This window comes from Rhinoderma darwinii, chromosome 1, assembly GCF_050947455.1.
Source record: "Rhinoderma darwinii isolate aRhiDar2 chromosome 1, aRhiDar2.hap1, whole genome shotgun sequence".
Taxonomy (NCBI): domain Eukaryota; kingdom Metazoa; phylum Chordata; class Amphibia; order Anura; family Rhinodermatidae; genus Rhinoderma; species Rhinoderma darwinii.
The window spans coordinates 652,343,124-652,366,506 of record NC_134687.1 but is presented as its reverse complement, the minus strand read 5'-3'; the positions used below and the strand labels follow the sequence as shown (position 1 = coordinate 652,366,506).

Sequence of the window (23,383 nt, the reverse complement as noted above, 5' to 3'; positions counted from 1 at the left end):
CTTACAAGGACAAGAATTTCTATCTACACCCTCATTGAATTGCGGACTGTCTACTGCATTTTTCTGGGGGAGAGTGTCCATAACGACGTGATATTGGACTGTAACCAGTGATGTTTGAGCGGTAAACTTAACTGTACAGGATTAAAAATTGATTTTGTGATTTTTATATTTTTCAAAACACAAATTTATGACCTAATAGGCTGCATGCAGTTTTTTTTATAGTCAATCAGAAGTGGATCCAGCAGGAAGCAAAGGTTTGAGCCATTCCCTTCAAAACTACCATTGGCTTTGGCTCAAAAAACTGCACCACAAACGGAATGCCTTATTCCAGCCTTATAAATCTTTAAAAAAACACTTAAAATGGACGTTTCATTAAAAACTTGTGTTAACCCCTTCCCGACATTTGTCGTTAGTATACGACATGGAAAGCCAGTGCTTCCTGCAAAATGTCGTATACTTACGACAAATGCATGGCACCGGCTCAGAGTTGGTGCCATCATCCCCGGATGTCAGCTGTATCTGACAGCTGACATCCTGCTGTAACAGCGGGGACCGAAGTTAGCTACGATCCCCGCCATTAACCCCTTAAATGCAGCCGTCAAAAGCAATGGCTACATTTAAGGTGTTTGCAGCTCATCGACACCCCAGCAATGAAATTGCCCGGGTGTCGTTGGCTGCAATGGCAACCGGAGGCCAAATACGCGCCTCACGGTGTGTCTAGCATGGAAAACTTTCAGCTCCCGCCCAGAGGCGTGGCCTGAAGGGTTTCCGTAGCCGCCGGCAAGATGGCGCCGACTCAGGAGATGAGCTGGCGTCATCAGCGGTGGATATCAGCTGTATGTTACAGCTGACATCCACTTGTAACGGCAGGAACCGGAGCTAGCTCCGATCCCTGCCATTAACCCCTCAGATGCAGCGATTGGAAGCTATCGCTGCATCTTTGTGGTTGCTAGCAGATCGGCAGCTGTGCCCTGCAATCGCACGACTGCCGACTGCTATTATGATACTAGGAGACCTAACAATGACCTACTGTTTGCCATTATGGAAGCCGATTAGGCCCCGCTCGGAGGCGAAGCCTAATCAGCTTGCGGTCAGTGAATGACTGACAGATCTAATACATTGCACTACGTAGGTAGTGCAATGTATTAGAAAAAAAATCTGACAGTTGAACCTTCAAGTCCCCTAGTGGGACTAAAGTGAAGTGTAAAAAAAAAAGTGAAAAAAAAAAAGAAGGTGAAAAATACTTGTAAAAAATATAATAAAAATTTTAAGTAATAAAATAAAACACAATCGCCCTTTTTCCCTTATCTAGTCCTTTATTATAAAAAAAAAAATGAATAAACCATACATATTTGTATCGCCGCGACCGTAACAGCCTAAACTATAAAAATATTATGCTATTTATTCCACACGGTGAATGGCGTAAAAAAAAAAGTATAAAATATTGCCAGAATTTCTATTTTTTGGTCATTGTGCCCTACAAAAATTGAAATAAAAAGTGATCAAAAAGTTGCATGTATCCAAAAATGGTGCCTATAAAAACTATAGCTTGTCTAGCAAGAAAACAAGCCCTCATACAGCTCCGTCGACGAAAAAATTAAAAAGTTGTAAAACATTAAAAAGTGTTATAAATTCGGTATCACCGGAGTCGTATTGACCCGCAGATTAAAAGGTAACACGTAATTTATAATGCATGGTGAACGTTGTATAAAAAAAAAAACTATGCCGGAATTGCTGTCTTTTGGTCACCTTGCCTTTAAAAAAATAAGATTAAAAAGTGATCAAAATGTCGCATGTACCCCAAAATGGTACCAATAATAACTACAGCTCGTCCCGCAAAAAAACAGCCCTCTTACTACTACATCTATGAAAAAATAAAATTAGTTAAGGCTTCAATAAGTCAGGAAAGAAAAATATGCAGTTGTGCAGATCAGAGGGGAACATTTCGTCTGTTTCAAGAGGCGATTTATCGGGGCCTTAAAATGAGAGAACCAGGGAGGGGGGGCCCAAACGAAGCGAGGGTGCCCGTATTATACCAGGACAACACTTCCTAGCAAAATTCCCCAAACTGCAAAGGTGCGGAGTGTGGACCAAAAGTGGGATAAGTAAAGACACCGTTTATCATTGCGACACCGGCCTGTGCAGAAAGGATCGCTTCACAGCGTAACACACATCTATGGATTATTTTATTGTTTACCCCATTATTATATCCCCTGACTATGCCCCTGATGTACTCTGCCCAGCTTACATATCCTCCCACATTATAAACGGAAACACCAGTAATACTCAGACAAAACTACCACCAAGCAAAATCTACGCTTCAAAAGCCAAATGGTGATCCCTCCCATCTGAACCCTACAGCGTCCCCAAACAGCTGTTTACTTCCACATATATGGCACCGCCATACCCGGGAGAACCCTTCTAACAATTTTTGGAGTGTGTGTCTCCAGTGGCATAAGCTGGGCACTACATAATTGCCACTGAATTGGCAATTCTGGGGAAAAATGTAAATTTTTACTTTTCCATAAATAAATGCGCTGCGTATGGTGCAAAGACCTGTGGGGTGAAAATGCTCACTACACCCCTTAATAAATGCCTTGAGGGGTGTAGTTTCTAAAATGGGGTCACTTCTGGGGGGTTTCTTTTATTATTTCCCATCTGAGCCTCTGCAATTGTGAACCAATTCTTAGTAAATCGCCAAATTAGGCCTCAATTTCGCATGGTACTCTTTCACTCCTGAGCCCTGTCAAATGTCCAGGCAAAAGATTAGGGCCCCATGTAGGGTGATTCTAAAACCGGGAAACACAGCATAATAATTAGAGAGCTGTCTTGTTATGGTGGTACAAGCTGGGCACCACATATTGGCATATCTATTGAAAAATCCAATTTTTACTCTGCAATATCGAGTTCACACTAATTTATACAAAACACCTGCGGGGTTAACATGCTCACTACACACCTAGGTGAATACCTTGAGGGCTGTAGTTTCCAAAATGGGAGTCACTTTTGGGGGGTTTCCACTGTTTTGGTCCCACGGGGGTTTTGCAAATGCTACATAGTGACCAGAAACCAATCCAGCAAAATCTGTAGTCTGAAAGCCAAATGGCACTCCTTCCCTTCTGAGCCCTGCCGTGTGCCCAAAAATTAGTTTATAACCACATATCGGGTATTGCCATACTCGGGAGAAATTGCTTAACAAATGTTCTTTTTCTGCTTTATTTTTTGAGAAAATGAAAAATTTTGCACTAAAGCTACGTCTTATTGGAAAAAAATGTAATTTTTATTTTCACTGCCCAATTAAAATAAAATCTATGAAACGGCTGTGGGGTCAAAATGCTCACTACACCCCTAGATTAATTCCTCAAGAGGTGTAGTATCACAAATGGAGTCCCTTTTAGGTAGTTTCCACTGTACTGGTACCTTAGGGGCTTTGCAAAAGCGACATGGTGTCAAGAAATCAATCCAGCAAAATCTGTCCTCCAAAAGCCAAATGCCGCTTCTTCTATTCTGAGCCCTGCCGTGTGCGCAAACAGCAGTTTATGACCACATATGGGGTATTGCCATACTCTGGAAAAGTTGCTTTACACATTTTGGGGTTCTTTTTTTCCTTTATTTGTTGATAAAATGAAAAATTTTGAGCTAAAGCTACATCTTATTGAAGAAAAAGGATTGTTTTTATTTTCACTGCCCAATTCTAATAAATTCTATGAAACACCTGTGGGGTCAAAATGATCACTACACCCGTAGATGAATTCTTCAAGGGGTGTAGTTTCCAAAATGGGGTCACTTTTTGGGTGTTTCCGTTTTGGCCCCTCAGGGGCTCTGCAAATGTGACATGGCCTCCGCAAACCATTCCTGCTAAATTTGAGCTCTAAAAGCCAAATGGCGCTCTTTCCCTTCTCAGCCCTGCCGTGTGTCCAAACAGCCGTTTATTACCACATGTGGGGTACCATTTTACTCGGGAGAAATTGCTTTACAAATTTTGCGGTGCTTTTTCTCATTTAGTCCTTGTGGAAAGGAGAAAAAAATTAGCTGAACCTACATTTTCTTTGAAAGAACGTAGATTTTCATTTTCACGGCCTACTTCCAATAATTTCTGCAAAAAACCTGCGGCGTCAAAATGCTCAGTACACCCCTAGATAATTTCCACAGGGGGTGCAGTTTCCAAAATAGGGCCACTTGTGGGGGGTTTCAACTGTTTTGATCCCTCAGGGGCTTTGCAAATGCGACATGGCCTCCGAAAACCATTCCTGCTAAATTTGAGCTCCAAAAGCCAAATGGCGCTCTTTCCATTCTAAGCCCTGCCGTGTGTCCAGACAGCCGTTTATTACCACATATGGGGTATTGTTTTACTCGGGAGAAATTGCTCTACAAATGTTGTGGTGCTTTTTCTCCTTTAGTCCTTTTGGAAATTAAAAAAAAATTAGCTAAACCTACATTTTATTTGAAAGAATGTAGATTTTCATTTTCATGGCCTACTTCCAAAAATTTCTGCAAAACAACTGTCCGGTCAAAATGCTTACTATACCCCTAAATAAATTCCTCGAGGGTTGTAGTTTCCCAAATGGGGTCACTTTTGGGGGGTTTCCACTGTTTTGGTACCACAAGAGCTCTTGAAATCTGACATGGTGCCTAAAATATATTCTAATAGAAAGGAGTGTCCAAAATCCACTAGGTGCTCCTTTGCTTCGGAGGCCGGTGTTTCAGTCCATAAGCATACTAGAGCCACATGTGGGATATTTCCTAAAACTGCAGAACCTGGGCAATAAATATTGAGTTGCGTTTCTCTGCAACAACAAAAAATGAAATTTGTAAATTTCACCTATAGTTTGGTTTAATTCCTGTAAATCGTCTAAAGGGTTAAGAAACTTTCTAAATGCTGTTTTGAATACTTTGAGGGGTGGAATTATTAAAATGGGGTGACTTTTTGGAGGTTTCTAATATATATGGCCCTAAAAGCCACTTCACAACTAAACTGGCCCCTGTAAAAATAGCATTTTGAAATTTTCTTGAAAATGTGAGAAATTGCTGCCAAAGTTCTAAGACTCGTAACGTCCTAGAAAAATATAAGGATGTTGAAAAAACGATGACAATCTAAAGTAGACATGTGGGGGATGTTAATTAGCGACTATTATGTGTGGTATAACTGCCTGTCTTACAAGCAGATACATTTAAATTTAGAAAAATGCTTTTTTCACATATTTTGGTGCTTTTCACATTTAAATACTGAATGTATCGAGCAAATTTTGCCAGTAACATAAAGTCCCATGTGTCACGTGAAAACAGTCTCAGAATCACTTGGATAGGTGAAATCATTCCGAAGTTATTACCACATAAAGTGAAACATGTCAGATTTGAAAAATGAGGCTCTGTCAGGAAGGTCAAAAGTGGCTAAAGAGGGAAAGGGTTAATCTTCAAAAAATGTCTGTTTTATCCTTGCAAAGTCTGTATGAAGTTACTGCCACTAGGTGACTCCTGTTCTATAACTTGTTGTCCACCCTCGGTTGTCCTGCAAATTCAGTCTCTAGTTACAGAGAAGAGTAGACAGACTGCAGAAAATGGGGGTGCCTCTCTCTGGTAAAGCTCCCTGTACTCATAGCCTGCCTGAATCGCATGTAATCCTTGCAGTAGCTTCTTGCATCTCTGTCCGCTTTGTTATAGATATTCTCTGAAGTCCCAGCATTTCTCTGTCTCCCATGTGCACTTTGCCCTAGATGTCTAATGTTTACTATAAGTATTTCTCAATAATTACTAATAAGCTGCATGTACAGGGTTCTCACGTCACACTAACACTTTGTCTTTTGCAGAGAATCGCAGGAAATCGTGGCATTTTGCAGTGACCTCACAAAAACCTTGGCAAACTTGTACAGTTTTGCTTTTATTTGCAAGAATTTAGTTCTAAAATGCGGGTACGACATCATAACATTGTTGGGGACTGAGGAGCGTGACTATTTTGAACTTTTCGATAAAAACATAGGTGCGCTTTAAAATCAATGATGAAGTCCGGGATTCTGGCCTACACCCTGTCACCCATTTTATTACATAAGCCTTAACTTGATAAAACAAAGAATATTTAAAAACCATAACCTTGTCTGACAATCCCATTGTTAGGAAAACGCCTTTTCCCTTAAGATCACCATGACTACTGTTCTAGCTTCTGGGCGGTGCTGTTTTACTTTTTAGTCTATCTCATTTCTCTGTCTTTCTGCCAATTAGGTGTGGGGTTGTATTTATACCTGGCTTCCTCTACCTGGTTTTTGCTTGGGATTTTCCTAGTCTTCTGATCAAGCTCTGACACTCCCTATACTTCTTGGAAACTGACCTCGGCTCGTCTCTCGTTAACCCCTTGTTTACAGATTTTGATTATCTGCTCCCGGATGGTTCTGACCTCTGCTGTACCGGATTTCCACTTGCTCTGTTTTGAACTTTCTGTTTACCCTGTGGCTGTCTGGTTATCCTGTTCAGGTTTGCCTGCATTGCACCTCTTATCCAACACTGAATTTTGCTAAGACAACCCGGGTCAATGCAGCAAAGACCATCCAACCTTGCGGCCGGCTCTGGTTAAAACCTTGGAGTAGCCTTAGATTATGTCTATTAGGGCTTATTCAGACAAACGTATAATAGGTCCGTGCAACGTGCGTGATTTTCACGCGCCTCGCACAGACCTATGTTAGTCTATGGAGCCGTGCAGACTGTCCGTGAGTTTCACGCAGCATGTGTCCACTGCGTAAAACTCACGACATGTCCTATATTTGTGCGTTGTTTTTCGCGCATCACGCACCCATTGAAGTTAATGGGTGCGTGAAAATCACACGCAGCACACGGAAGCACTTCCGTGTGACGCGCGTGATTCGCGCAACAGCAGTAAAAAGTATTCATGAAAACAGAAAAACACCACGTGCTTTTCTGTTTACAAACATACAAACAGAGTGTCATAATGATGGCGGCTGCGTGAAAATCACGAAGCCACGCATCATACGCGTCTGACACACGGAGCTGTTAAGTACCTTTTGCTAACGCAAAACACAGCGTTTTTTGCGCACGCAAAACGCACAGGCTCGTGTAAATCCGGCCTTAGAGTTGTGACGGATTTGAGGTTGCGGTTTTATTTGCACGCTCTCTCCCGGCAGTCTCCAGCAGCCTTTGGATAATCGCTCAACGAGCTTTATTATAACACCCACCTGTCCTCTGCCAACATATTTGACCCTTTAATACCAATTGGGAATCACTTTATTACAAGAACCTAATATGGTCATTGACAATCTAATCTTGGCCCCGGATAATGCGTCATGAGACAAAGCACACATCTCAGGCTGAAATTACGGACATGACAATGAGGTCTGTATATCTTAATGTCTGCACAGTGGCCAGACCTCAATTTTATAGAACATCTTTAAAATGTAGTGGAATATACAGAGTGACGTTATCAATCAGAATCTGTAATGAAGGTTTCCGGTACATTGTTAAATCATTCCACTACGAATTACGGCTGCTCGAAGGGGAAAGAGGGTCCTATCAAGTACTAATAAGGTGGACCTAGTGCCAGTGCCCTCTGAGTGCAGGTGATCATCACTGAAACGTCTTTGTATGTACAATAATTCTATGTGAAATACGAGCTTCCTAATAATCAGGGATATGAAAGATTTGATTACCCCCAAAAAAACAACAAATCCCCTTGTCACTTGTGTGAAGAGGTATCATGGGGAACTTGTGTGTTTTCTAATAGTTCCTCAATTCTTGTCCCGGTCCAATATTAAATATAGAACTATAATGTGGATCTTTTTTCTCAGCTGTTATTATTAGGGGATTTGTAATGGTTGAACCAAATAAAATTAAAAAAGTTCCAAAATGTATGTTTTTTGTTATTGACTATAACAAAATGATGTTTAACCCTTTCCCGCAAAATGTAAGTGATTGGCGGTATTTAGTTCCTCCAGAATGTACTGACATTTCTAGTAAATTCACATGCGGCAGATTTGTTACAGAAACTTCTGCAGATGAGACTCATGTGAATAGAAAAGTTTCTGTGCATGAATTTCTGCAAACCTCATACAGATGAATGGAAAAAGTTGCAGAAATTTCTACAACAAATTTGCTGCGTGTCAATTCTTGAGTTGTACAAAATGCCATGAATTTCATGTGTGTTTTACCAGCGTTTTATCTGGAGTTTTCTGTTTTTGTTATTCATACATTTGTAACATATTGTTTTCTGCCCTATTTCAGGTTCTATAAAGAAACACGCTGCGTTTTTTAAAAAAAATGCTGCGGAAGCAAAACACTCACCAAAAGGGCAGAAGAAAAAACAATAAAAAACGTCCATTGTGTGCAGTGCATTTTATATTTTACTATAAACGGTCGTGTAACATCTGGCTGAAAAAAAAGGGCAAGAAAAACACCACAAAAAAACGACACTGTTTCACACACAGTGCAAGGCCGGAAATGTCAACGAGAGCCGCCTATTGACATTGATCCCGGTGCTCAAGTGGTTAAACTGAGTTTTCTCAGATCCCGGCTGTTAATCGTAGCTGGTGCCCCCCAAAATCTGACACGAAGCCTAGAGCATGACCTGAATCATAGAGAACTTCTATATGCAGTCACAGCTCCCTCAGCTCCTGCACTATGTATAACACATTGTCTGACGTGTTACTGTAATGTAGAACTAAGGAGGAATCTCACCTTAACAAAACTCCCAATTCACTTTCTAATATCATTATTACTGACCTCTGGTAACACCGCCTGGATTTTCTTCCTCCACTTCACTATTACATGGTTGATCGCCCCTCACCCGCTCTTCTTCCGCTTCATCCTCCGCTTTATTATTAGTGAGATCTTCCCCCTGATTTCACATATGGAACAATTCAGTACAATACAGCAGAGAGTGCGAAGAATCTAACAGATCAACATAAGAAACCACCAAAATCTATGACCCCATCTATGACCGCAGGACCAAAAAGCTCCACACCCCCTATATAGATCTGGTATAGGGCTCAGCTTCATCTACCTGATGATTCTCTGGGACATTGTGATTTTCCTCTGGACAGTCCTGGGAATACAGAGGACTGGGACATCTGTCTGGTGGATTTCTCCTACTGGATCCATCTGTGGGAAACACTCAGTGACTGAATACATGACTACTGTAGATCTGTCTATATATCAGACACTTCTCTCTACACTTCTATGTTTACTGATCAGAGCTGAGATTACAATATGTAGGTCCTCACTACCGGTGTCGATGTTCGTGCACCTTGTAAGCCACAGGCCTAAAGTAGACTGTGACCTACCAGAGCGAACGGCGGGACATCAACGACTCCCTGCTCCGCCATAGTATTTAACTGTATCTGCATTCTGTGGATACACATGAAAGTGGTGGGGACACAGGGGTCTCTACTTTGAGAGATCCCTGCAACCAAAAAATTGTTTCGGTGTCACCTGCTTATTAGCCTCTTAAAGGCTGTGTAAACCTCTGTAGTCAATATTTTGGTTTAATTTTTTATATTAATTTATATGTATATATCAGCACATATTTTTTAGATTGACTTTTAGGAAAAGTTTTGATTTTTGTTTTTACGATGCAGCTGTTAAGTCTCCTCTATACACAGGATCTGGATCATTCACTATCAGCCGAATCCGTTAGTGAAGTGAACTGACGATTCGGCTGAGTCCTGTGTTTCTAACACACAGGATCAAAATAATATCGATCACATCTAAGGTGAAGAACATGGATACACATATTACGGTTTCAGCTGATAGAGTGATCCCGCTCCTGTGTATAGAGGAGACATAACAGTTGTATTATAAAAAAAAAAAAGTTTAATTAAAGTCAAATAAAAAAAACAAAATCAGATAAATATTCAATGAAATAAAAAAAATAAATCAATTGCCTACAGAATGTGTACATAGCACAAGTGTGAATAAGATTTTACTTATCCAAGTCATTGTGAGATTGTTTTTTGGAAAACGTTGTACTGTACTGTATATTCGTGGTAAATTTTGCTCCATACATTCTGTGTTTTATAGTTAATAAGGATGAAAAAAAACACACAAAAAGTCCATCAAGTCCAACCTATAATCCGACTGTGCTGATCCAGAGGAAGACAAAGCCCCCATGAGGTGGATAACAATTATCTCATTATGGAAAATCTCCTCCCTCAATGCAAATCTGAAAATCACAATAAATCCCTGGATCACCGTCCCATCTCCAGAATCTAGTGCCCATAACTTGTAATATTAAAGAGACCCTCCGGTTATACGGACATTATATAGAAAACAATTATACTGCCGGAGTGTGCCAATAATCGTCTTTCTAAATGACTTGTATTATCATGTTTACTTCTAACTACAGCACAGACTGCCCCTAGTCCGTGCTCCCGGCTGCTCATAACTCTGCATTAGGAGACAGAGCGTCCTGCCCGTCTCCATGGCTCCTGTATCCAGAACGGCCGCCAGCACTGTACGATGTAATGTGACCACTAATACAGAGCTATGAGCAGCAGGCAGCACGAAACGTAGGGATCTAACGTGATGTAAAAGGAGCCGAAATCGTATACACGTCATTGTACACACGTGTATATGTACTGCACATGACGGTATTAAGACTTCAACATGGCTGCCAGTCCAGCCTGTGCCCACAGTAATGCCAATATATATCTGTCTCTTCTCACCTTGTGATGTGCGCGGCCGGTAGTTCTCCATCATGACCTCCTCGTACAGATCCTGGTGTCCTTCTAGATACTCGCACTCCTCCATGGAGAAATAGACAGCGACATCCTGACACCTTATAGGAACCTGACACACACAATGATACAGTCATTACCCAGACACCTCCAGTGCTGTTACTGTAGAATTTCCCAGCATTCTCAGCAGTATCACCTCTCCAGTCAGCAGCTCAGTCATCTTGTAGATCAGTTCTAAGATCTTCTTCTCATGTATCCGGGAGTGAGGGGGAGGCTCTTTGATGGGGCTCTGACCACTGCTCCATCCTCCTGACTCATGGATGATGGGAGTGGTAGAGTCACCCGATGTCTTTTTCACTATTGTGTACTCCTGTGTATGGAGAGAGACACTTACAGAACTGAACACAGTATTCCCCCCTCAGTAGAAAGAGGGAGATTGTGACCCCGCTGTATAGAGCTCTAGTGACCCCACATCTGTAACACTGGAGACCTCACCTACAAAAAGACATTGAGAAAATAGAACGAGGCCAAAACTAAAAAGGAAATGATATTGGGGGGACTAGATGGACCATGTGCTCTCCTCCTGCCGTCATCTTCCATGTTTCTATATAGATGTCATCCTGATCCTCCTGGTTCCTTGTCATTCTCATTGCTCTACAACATTACTATTGCTGCATTGGTGACATGACACATAACTATTAATATAATAAAAGAGAGAAAAAAATGGACTAAAAGGGCGCAGCCAATTTTAATGAGAAGGCAGCCTGTGTCCGAGGGTCATAAACAGTGGTATACTGTGTCCAAAATAGAACTCCTCGAAATCCGGGAACGATAACCCAAGGACCGGGTTTGTGTAACGACCGGGAATGTAAACTAAGAAAGAGTAAGAGAGACACGGCGCCACATAGTGCAGGTAAACGATAGTTTAAAGTAGAGCTACTAATTTGATAGAAAGTGCTCACCTTGAGTTGTAGACACTTAGTTACATAGTTACATAGTTAGTACGGCTGAAAAAAGACACGTCCATCAAGTTCAACCAAGGGAAGGGAAAAGGGAAGGAAAAATTTCTACACATAGCAGCTAATATTTTTTTGTTCTAGGAAATTATCTAACCCTTTTTTAAAGCCATCTACTGTCCCTGCTGTGACCAGCTCCTGCGGTAGACTATTCCATAGATTCACAGTTCTCACTGTAAAGAAGCCTTGTCGCCTCTGCAGCTTGAACCTTTTTTTCTCCAGACGGAGGGAGTGCCCCCTTGTTTTTTTGAGGGGGTTTTACAAGGAACAGGATTTCACCATATTTTTTGTATGTGCCATTAATATATTTATATAAGTTAATCATGTCCCCCCTTAGTCGTCTTTTTTCAAGGCTAAATAGGTTTAATTCTTTCAATCTTTCCTCATAACTTAAATTCTCCATGCCCCTAATTAGCTTCGTTGCTCTTCTTTGTATTTTTTCCAACTCCAGGGCATCCTTTCTATGAACTGGAGCCCAGAACTGAACTGCATATTCTAGATGAGGCCTCACTAATGCTTTGTAAAGTGGTAATATTACATCCCTGTCCCGCGAGTCCATGCCTCTTTTAATACACGACAATATCCTGCTGGCCTTTGAAGCAGCTGATTGACACTGCATGCTGTTATTGAGTTTATGATTTACAAGTACACCCAGATCCTTCTCAACAAGTGACTCCCCCAGTGTAGCTCCCCCTAGGACATATGATGCATGCAGGTTGTTGGTACCCAGATGCATAACTCTACATTTATATACATTAAACTTCATCTGCCAAGTGGACGCCCAAACACTTAGTTTGTTTAAATCTGCCTGTAATTCATGAACATCTTCCATAGTCTGAACTATATTGCATAGCTTGGTGTCATCTGCAAAAATAGAAATAGTGCTATTAATCCCATCCTCTATATCATTAATAAATAAGTTGAATAATAGGGGTCCCAGCACTGAACCCTGGGGTACACCACTTATAACCGGTGACCATTCAGAGTAGGAATCATTGACCACAACTCTCTGGATACGGTCCTTGAGCCAATTCTCAATCCAATTACAAACTATATTTTCTAAACCTATAGTCCGTAATTTACCCATTAGGCGTCTATGGGGGACAGTGTCAAATGCCTTTGCAAAGTCCAAAAACACTAAATCCACAGCGGACCCTCTGTCTAGACTTCTGCTCACCTCTTCATAAAAACAGATTAGGTTAGTTTGACAACTTCTGTCCTTAGTAAAACCGTGCTGGCTGTCACTTATAATGCTATTTATTGTCACATAATCCTGTATATAGTCCCTCAATAGCCCCTCAAACATTTTCCCCACGATGGATGTTAAGCTTACTGGTCTATAATTACCCGGGGAAGACCTAGAGCCCTTTTTGAAAATAGGCACCACATTTGCCCTGCGCCAGTCCCTTGGCACTATACCAGTCACTAGAGATTCTCTGAATATTATGAAAAGGGGGACAGAAATAACTGAACTAAGCTCTTTAAGAACTCTAGGGTGTAACCCATCTGGTCCCGGGGCCTCGTGCACATTTATTTTATTTAATTTAGCTTGGACCATCTCTACATTCATCCAATTCAGTATATCAACTGATATATTAACAGCACTGGCACCGGCTACATCAGCTGCTCCTTCTTCAGTTGTATATACAGAGCTAAAGAACCCATTTAGTAACTCTGCCTTCTCTTGATCCCCTGTGATCAACTCCCCATTACCATTATCTAGGGGTCCCACATGTTCAGACCTGGGCTTTTTTGCATTTATATGCTTGAAGAATTTTTGGGGATTTGTTTTACTATCCTTGGCCACCTGCCTTTCATTTTGTATTTTTGCTAATTTTATTACATTTTTACAGATTTTATTAAGCTCCTTATATTTTACAAAGGCTACAGCTGTACCCTCAGATTTGTATTTTTTAAATGCCCTTTTTTTGTCATGTATTGCCCCTTTCACAGAATGTGTAAGCCATGTGGGGTTTAATTTGAGTCGTTTATACTTGTTACCTGTAGGAATAAATTTTGCACTATAATAACTCAAAGTAGATTTGAAAATCTCCCATTTATCATTTGTTCCATTATTTGACATTAGTTCTTCCCAGTCTATATCCTGAATTGCAGCCCTCATCCTGGGGAAATTGGCTTTCTTAAAATTAAATGTTTTTGCCCTCCCAGCCTGCGTTTGTTTTTTACAGTATAGGTAAAATGTAACTATATTATGCTCCATCTGTTTATATAGCTGAACTTCCATCTCCTCAGTTATATTGGGGGGTCTATAGATTACACCAAAAGTAATTTTTTCAGTGTTTACCTCCCTTTCTAGTTCCACCCACAAGGTTTCAACCTCCTCACAGTCTTCACCCACTATTGTCTCATTTACACTCGCCTTCATATCACTTCTCACATACAGACATACACCACCACCTTTCCTATTTGTCCTGTCTTTCCGAAAAAGTGTAAAACCCTGTAGATTTACAGCCCAGTCATGTGAAGAGTCCAGCCATGTTTCAGCAACACCAACTATATCTATATTTTCTTCCAGTATCAAGGCCTCCAGCTCCCCCATTTTGCTTGCTAGACTTCTGGCATTTGTGAACATACACTTTAACTTGCCTGTCAGTTTTTCACTTTTATTATCAGAAATGTGATTTGACATTAATCGGGCCTTTTTATTTACACTGATGTTTTGTAACGAAAGGATCTCCTTATACTGTTGTCTAGTCCTCTCCCCACATTCTGTTTCTCCCCCCACCAATATAGTCTGACCCCTCTCTAACCTGGCTACCCCTTTTTTTTCTACATTGACCTCCCTCCTCAGCCCTAGTTTAAATACTCCGCCACCCCAGCTAGAATTCTCTCCCCCAGCACAGTGGACCCCCTTCCATTTAGGTGCAAATCATCTGCAGAATACAGTTTGTACCCCAATGAAAAGTCAGACCAGTGCTCTAGGAACCCAAATCCTTCTCCTCTACACCAAGACTTCAGCCATGCATTTAACTCCCTGAGCTCCCGCTGTCTTTCCTGTGATGCGCATGGCACAGGCAGTATTCCTGAGAATACTACTTTGGAGGTCCTTCCCTTCAGCTTGTAGCCTAGTTCTTTAAAATTATTCTTAAGGCTCCTCCACCTACCATTTATTCTGTCGTTGGTACCGACATGGACCACGACAGCTGGATCATCACCAGCCCCTCCCAGCAATTTGTCCACCCGTTCCACCACATGCCGAACCCTGGCACCAGGGAGACAGCAAACCATTCGGTTGAGGTGGTCTTGGCGACAAATTATTCTATACGTCTTCCTGATTATAGAATCCCCTACGACTATCAATTGTCTTGGCTTACCTGCATTACCATCCCGCCGACTACTAGCTGGGCTGTTCTCCCGGCTGTTAGGGAGATCAGTATCCACTAGGGCTGCCATTTCTGAGACTGACACCCCCGCATCATCACCCAACTTGGCAATTTTGCCTGGAATGTCAGAAACCGGATCGGCCTTCCTTGTCTTTGACCCCTTTCTACTGCCCCTAACTACATTAACCCAGCTACTTACCTGATCCTGCTCACCCATGTCTTCACCCTCCAGTTGTAACCCACTAACTGCATGCTCTGTGAGCAGCAAGCTCCGCTCAAAATTGTCTATCCTCCTCAGTGTTGCATTCTGCTCCTCCAGATCTCTAATACGAGACACTGGCAGGTGTCACAACGGGGAGAAGTCTAAAAAAGCTGCTGCCGGGTAATTAGCAGCGCCCTTTTGGTCCCTTTTTCTCTCTCTTTTATTATATCTACTTGACAACAAACTCAGTTTTGTTGTGTTTTGCGGACCTGGCAGAAGCTTTTTTAGACTTCTCCCCGTTGTGACACCTGCCAGTGTCTACAACTCAAGGTGAGCACTTTCTATCAAATTAGTAGCTCTACTTTAAACTATCGTTTACCTGCACTATGTGGCGCCGTGTCTCTCTTACTCTTTCTTAGTATGACACATAACTGACCATATTGGTGGCTGATCTTCAGCTTTTCTGCTGGTGGCTTCTTGACGTCACTTGGAAGGTCTGGACGCTGTTATACAGGACACTGGATTCTTCCCATTACTTCCTATTATGTATTGTCCCTTCCCTATGTGTGACTTGTTCTATAATGTAGAAAAGTTTACCTCTCCGCTCAACAGGTAGATGATCTCCAAGGTGAAGTCTAATATTCTTCTGCTCATCTCATTCCTGTCCTTGTCCATCCTTGGTGGGTCATTTAGGAGAAGGAACGTTGTGGAGGAGAAGATGAGAAAACTGGATGAACTGGAGGATCTAGTACTGCAGACGTCTTTATGAAGAAAGGAGAAGATGGAGATTATACAGGGGACAACGTCATGTGTGACATACAGAACCTCACTTATTCATCATTGAGAGAAACATCTTCTCAGAGCCGTCACCACATGGAATAAAGGGGTATTCCCAACACGGACATTTCTCCCCAGGAGATGCCAGAAATGTCTGATAGATGCGGCTCCACCTATGGCCGTGCTCGGCTGTTTCTGGACCTCCTATACAAGTGAATGGAGAGAGTCGTGCACATGTGTGGTCACCTCTCCATTCATTCTCCACCTGGATGTAGTCATCACCTCACCAGGCAGTTCGGGGGACCCCCGTTCTCCACATAGAGGTGGGACCCCCATATATCAGACATTTATGGCATATCTCTCAGGTGAGAAGAGTAAAATGAAGATACCCCCCACCCCCCCAGACAATGAAGACCTGACTCCTGACAACCTGACACATGGCGGATACTGGGGAGACATTGCTCACATCTCACAAGACGTGGAGCACACTATGCAGTCAGTGTTTGATATGAACTGTGAGGTTCTGCAGCAGCTGAGGTGACATTATATATAACAGGAACATGCAGTGTGATCTCTTATCATCATATTATAGCGCAGGTGGAGTGGAGCAGAGTGATACATTGTTTTGTGGGATAAGATTCACTATAAACTTGTATCTTACTCATTTAACCCCTTCCTGCACAGGACATTTACCGCTTAGGAGTTGTTCACATGACACAGAGAAGACCTGACACCTGCTGCAAAGGCCGGAGACCTGAGAGAACGCCGACCCCGGACGTTTAACTACTTAGATGCTGTGGTCAATAGTGACTGCAGAATCTAAGCTGTAAGAATAAGGGGGGGGGGGGGGGGTCCTCTCTGACAGATCATCAGCCCCTCGCAGGGTATGGATGGTTGTAATGGCAGCCTGTGGGGTAATGAAGTTCTGCCATCTTTCTGCTCCTATTAACCCCTTAATCTTAATCACGATATACTGCGATACATTAGTATTACAGTGTATTGTACCAGCGATCTAATCATCACTAGTTCACGTCCCCCAGGGGAGTAATACAATTTGCTAAAAATATTCAAATAAAGTGTTTAGTTCTATACAAAATATTAAATATAAAATAAAACCTTTTCCCAATTTGTCTTTAAAGGAACATAAAAACCAAAAAAAAACAAAACATAACTGTTATCACCGCATCCGTAAACAGATTGATTATAATAAAAGTTTATTTACCCGCACGGTGAACGATGCAAGAAAAAAAAAAGAAAAAACACTAGACGCTCCAAAAAAAAAAAAAAATATTAAAAAGTGATCAAAAACTGCAGCTCGTCCTACAAAAAATAAGCCCTCACTCCGCTCCATCGACAGAAAAATAAAACAATTCTGGCTCTGGATACATAGTTGCCAATTTTTTTTTCCCATGGACACTTAGGGTGTGGCTTCTTTGGTGGGTGTGTCTTATGGGCGTGACTTATACAGCAGGTGTGGGTTATGGGGCGTGGCTTTCTTCCCAGAATTTCTCCAAATTAGTAAACAGACAAAATATTCTGCACTAGTTTGGCTGACAAATACTATGGTGGCCGTTATCTCTCTAGTTATGTGGTTGTTTACAGGCAGGTGATCTCTCACTTTATCACTAGGGTGAGGTGATATGTGCTGACCGCTACTGGCAGTGTAAAAACCAGCGTAGATCGTGCCACACTCCGTGCCCCTTGTAAATAACACCACTCACTGTTTCCTGTAGATAGCACCACAACCCCTTGTAGATATTACCACACACAACCCCCTGTACATAGTGCCACACACAACCCCTTGTGCATAGTGCCACACACAAACCCCTGTGCATAGTGCCACACACAAACCCCGGTACATAGTGCCACACACAACCCCCGCTACATAGTGCCACACACAACCCCCGGTACATAGTGCCACACAACCCCCTGTAGATAGTGCCACGCACTCCCCCTGTAGATAGTGCCACGCACTCCCCCTGTACATAGTGCCAAACACATACACACACACCCCTGTAGATAATGCCAAACACACACCCTGTATATAGACAGCCCTCTGTAGATAGTGCCAAACACACACACCCCTGTAGATAGCGCCGCACACACGAGTGTAGATAATGCCACACACCCCCTTTAGATAGGACCACACACACACCCTCCTGTAGAAAGTGCCACACACTCCCCCCTGTGAATAGTGCCACACCCCCCTGTAAATAGTGCCACACACACACAGCCCTCCATAGATAGTGCCACACAGCCACCCCTGTAGATAGCGACACACACACGTCTACAGATAGTGCCGCACACCCCACTGTAGATAATGACACACACACCACCTTTAGATAGAGCCATTACACAGCCTCCTGTAGATAGTGCCACACGCTCCCCTGTAGATAGTGCCAAACACACACACGCGCACACACACACACACACACACACACACACACACAGCCTGTAGATAGCGACTAACTCCCCACTGTAGATAACGCCACACACACAATCCCCTGTAGATAGTGCCACACACCTCTGTAGAGAGTGCCACACACACACCCGCCTGTAGAAAGTGCCACACACACCCTCCTGTAAATAGCGCCACACAAAACCCCCTGTAGATAGCGCCACACAAAACCCCTTGTAGATAATGCCACACACCCACTGCAGAGTGCCACACACACCCCCCTGCAGATAGCTCCATACACACCCCCTGTACATGGTGCCACACACACCCCCTGTAGATAATGCCACACACAAAGGCCCCTCTACATAGTGCCACAAACAGCCCCCTGTACATAGCTCCACACACACCCCAGTAGAGTGCCACATACACCCCCTGTAGATGGCGCCACTCACGGCCCCTCATAGATAGCGCCACAAACAGCTACCTGTAGAAAGCGCCACAAACAGCCCCCTGTAGAAAGCGCCACACACAGCCCATGTACATAATGCCACACACACACACCCTGTACATAGTGCCGCACACAACCCCCTGTACATAGTGCCACAAACAGCCCCCTGTACATAGCTCCATACACACACCCCCATAGAGAGTGCCACACACAGCCCCCCTGTAGATAGCGCCACACATAGCCCCCTGTAGATAGCACCATACACACACACACACCCCTGCAGGTAGCTCAACACGTAGTCCCCGGAAGAAAGCACCACACACAGCCCCATGTAGATAGCACGCCACACACAGCCCCCCTGTGGATAGTGCCACACACAGCCCCCCTGTGGATAGTGCCACACACAACCCCCCTGTAGATAGTGCCACACACAACCCCCCTGTAGATAGTGCCACACACAACCCCCCTGTAGATAGTGCCACACACAACCCCCCAGTAGATAGTGCCACACACAACCCCCCTGTAGATAGTGCCACACACAGCCCCCCTGTAGATAGTGCCACACAGTCCCCCCTGTAGATATCGCCACACACAACCCCACTGTACATAGTGCCACACACAGCCCCCCTGTAGATAGTGCCACACACAGCCCCCCGTAGATAGTGCCACACACAGCCCCCCTGTAGATAGTGCCACACACAGCCCCCCTGTAGGTAGTGCCACACACAGCCCCCTGTAGATAGCACCACACACAGCCCCCCTGTAGATAGCGCCACACACAGCCCCACTGTAGATAGCGCCACACACACTGCTCCCTGTAGGTAGTGCCATACACAGCCCCCCTGTAGATAGCGCCACACACAGCCCCCCTGTAGATAGCGCCACACAGCCCCCCTGTAGATAGCGCCACACACAGCCCCACTGTAGATAGCGCCACACACAGCCCCACTGTAGATAGCGCCACACACAGCCCCACTGTAGATAGCGCCACAAACACCCCTCCCTATAAGAGTGGAATTCCCAGCCAGCGCATAGATAGCACCATACACACACACACACACACACACACACACACACCCCTGCAGGTAGCTCAACACATAGTCCCCGGAAGAAAGCACCACACACAGCCCCATGTAGATAGCACGCCACACACAGCCCCCCTGTGGATAGTGCCACACACAGCCCCCCTGTGGATAGTGCCACACACAACCCCCCTGTAGATAGTGCAACACACAACCCCCCTGTAGATAGTGCCACACACAGCCCCCCTGTGGATAGTGTCACACACAACCCCCCTGTGGATAGTGCAACACACAACCCCCCTGTAGATAGTGCCACACACAACCCCCCTGTAGATAGTGCCACACACAACCCCCCTGAAGATAGTGCCACACACAGCCCCCCTGTAGATAGTGCCACACAGCCCCCCTGTAGATAGTGCCACACAGCCCCCCTGTAGATAGTGCCACACAGCCCCCCTGTAGATAGTGCCACACAGCCCCCCCTGTAGATAGCGCCACACACAACCCCACTGTAGATAGTGCCACACACAGCCCCCCTGTAGATAGTGCCACACACAGCCCCCCGTAGTGCCACACACAGCCCCCCTGTAGGTAATGCCACACACAGCCCCCCTATAGATAGCGCCACACACAGCCCCCCTGTAGATAGCGCCACACACAGCCCCCCTGTAGATAGCGCCACACACAGCCCCACTGTAGATAGCGCCACACACACTGCTCCCTGTAGGTAGTGCCACACACAGCCCCCCTGTAGATAGTGCCACACACAGCCCCCCTGTAGATAGTGCCACACACAGCCCCCCTGTAGATAGTGCCACACACAGCCCCCCTGTAGGTAGTGCCACACACAGCCCCCCTGTAGATAGCGCCACAGACAGCCCACTGTAGATAGCGCCACACACAGCCCCCCTGTAGATAGCGCCACACACAGCCCCCCTGTAGACAGCGCCACACACAGCCCCCTGTAGATAGCGCCACACACAGCCCCCCTGTAGATAGCGCCACACACAGCCCCACTGTAGATAGCGCCACACACACTGCTCCCTGTTGGTAGTGCCACACACAGCCCCCCTGTAGATAGCGCCACACACAGCCCCCCTGTAGATAGCGCCACACACAGCCCCCCTGTAGATAGCGCCACACACAGCCCCCTGTAGATAGTGCCACACACAGCCCCCCTGTAGATAGTGCCACACACAGCCCCCCTGTAGATAGTGCCACACACAGCCCCCCTGTAGATAGCGCCACACACAGCCCCCTGTAGATAGCGCCCTACACAGCCCCCCTGTAGATAGCGCCACACACAGCCCCACTGTAGATAGCGCCACACACACTGCTCCCTGTTGGTAGTACCACACACAGCCCCACTGTAGATAGCGCCACACACAGCCCCCCTGTAGATAGCACCACACACAGCCCCCCAGTATATAGCGCCACACACAGCCCCCCTGTAGATAGTGCCACGCACAGCCCCCTGTAGATAGCGCCACACACAGCCCCCCTGTAGATAACGCCACACAGCCCCCCTGTAGATAGCACCACACACAGCCCCATTGTAGATAGCGCCACACACAGCCCCCTGTAGATAGCGCCACACACAGCCCCCCCTGTAGATAGCTCCAGATACAGCCCCCCTGTAGATAGCGCCACACACAGCCCCCTGTAGGTAGCTCCACACACAGCCCCACTGTAGATAGCGCCACACACACCCCTCCCTATAAGAGTGGAATTCCCAGCCAGCGTGTTGCCGACGTTCTGGCCGGGGATTCCACCCCAGGAGGAGTGAATGGCAGAGCAGGTAGCGGATTGCTTCCTGCTCCGCCACAGTATTTAACTGTATCTGTGTCCTGAGGATGCAGATACAATTGTATATGGCCAGGACACGTCCAGTACAGTAATTTGCCTATCTCTGTAAATCCAGGACTGTTGGCAACTATGAGAATCTGGCGACACAGAATGAAAAAAAAACATTGAAACAAAATATTTTTTTTTGTAAATGTTGCACATCATGAAAAACTATATAAATGTGTTATCGCGGTAACCGCACTGTACCGAGGAATAAGACCGAAAAACATTGGCGGAAACCCAGATTTTCCAAATTTCCCTCCACAAAGAAGTTTTGCAGTTGCAGTGACATTATGTGATACTTTATATGACGACGCCCTGAAAATCTACAACTCGTCCCGCAGAATCTAATCCTCGCACCGCGGAACTGACAGGAAAACAAAGTTATTATAGATCCGAGAAGATGGGGGGGGGTGGTGAACAGAACCTGTCCTGGTGGTGAAGGGGTTAACCTGCAGTGCGGTTTATAGACACGCAGGATATCGCATTTATACCGCGGATTCGCGCCGCATTTGTTGCAGAATTTCCCCATTAAGTTCAATGGGAATGTCAAGTTCCGCAACAAACGCCATTGTTCCCAGAATCCTCTGCGGCTCCACCGCGTGTTCACAGCAACGCTGCAGGTCACACATATAGAAAAAAGAAGTCATGTGACCCCTGCAGCCAATCACAGGCCGGAGAGGTCACATGTCATTATAGGGGTCACCTGGACACAGCCGGAAGAGCAGGGACGTGTTGCTATGGTAACGCTGGGAGAGGTGAGGATCGGCCTTGTTGTATTTCTGTAGTAGATATTCGGGAGGATTATACGGCCACCATTTGGGGTGAATATTCGGGTGATTTCCTTGCGTGTTGTGGGTCGTATTTGCTATGTGTGAACATTCCCTTAAACCGCACGGTGAACGACATTAACAAGAAATGTATAAAAGTCAGTGAATAAGTTGTATGTCCCGAATATTATGTCATTACAAAACAAAGACTCGTCCCACAAACCATCCGACCACTACAAAGACCAGAAATAACCACTTACCCCAAAGAGGACGGCACTGGAGGGGTTAAATCCCGGCTAGGAGTCCAGTGGGCGGGGTCACTCAATGATTGACAGCTCTCTGTATACACACTCATACAGGGATGACAGATAACAGAGAGAACACCCGACCAACGCTGCTCTCTACATGATACACGGCAATAGCAGAAGGACCTGTGATGACGTCGCCACCACGTGACCGGGACGGGAGGGGCGGAGCTTATCAGTAGAGAGAGGCGGTGGATGAAGGAACTGTGATATCAAAATCACGTGACCGCGGCATCAGGGGGAGGAGCTGTGAAGTGGGAATAATGAGCGATGGACGGATGACCTGTGATGATGATCACGTGACATGAGGGGCGGAGTTCTATGCCCTCCCGCCCCGGTCACATGGTGGTGACGTCTTCACAGGTCCTTCAGCTGTGTCCGTGTATGAGGTTGAGTTGCGGGTGTACGTGACTTCCGGTCACCGCTGTTGTTTAGTGTTCTCTCTGTTATCAGTCAGGAGATTTCCCATGATGCAGTAGTAAGGTAAGGTTACATGATGTCATTTCTGTACGGTTTTGGTGCGTTTTTGTCTGGCACAGTGCTGGTGATTATTATTATTAGTGCTGTAAATATGAAATACAGG

At 44.8% G+C, this 23,383-nt stretch overlaps 1 pseudogene; it reads right to left on the bottom strand.

Annotated features, from left to right (window-relative positions):
• Positions 1 to 22,952, bottom strand: part of LOC142700497 (uncharacterized) — a 330,989-nt pseudogene extending 308,037 nt beyond the window's left edge.
• Between the last annotated feature and the right edge of the window lie 431 nt (positions 22,953 to 23,383).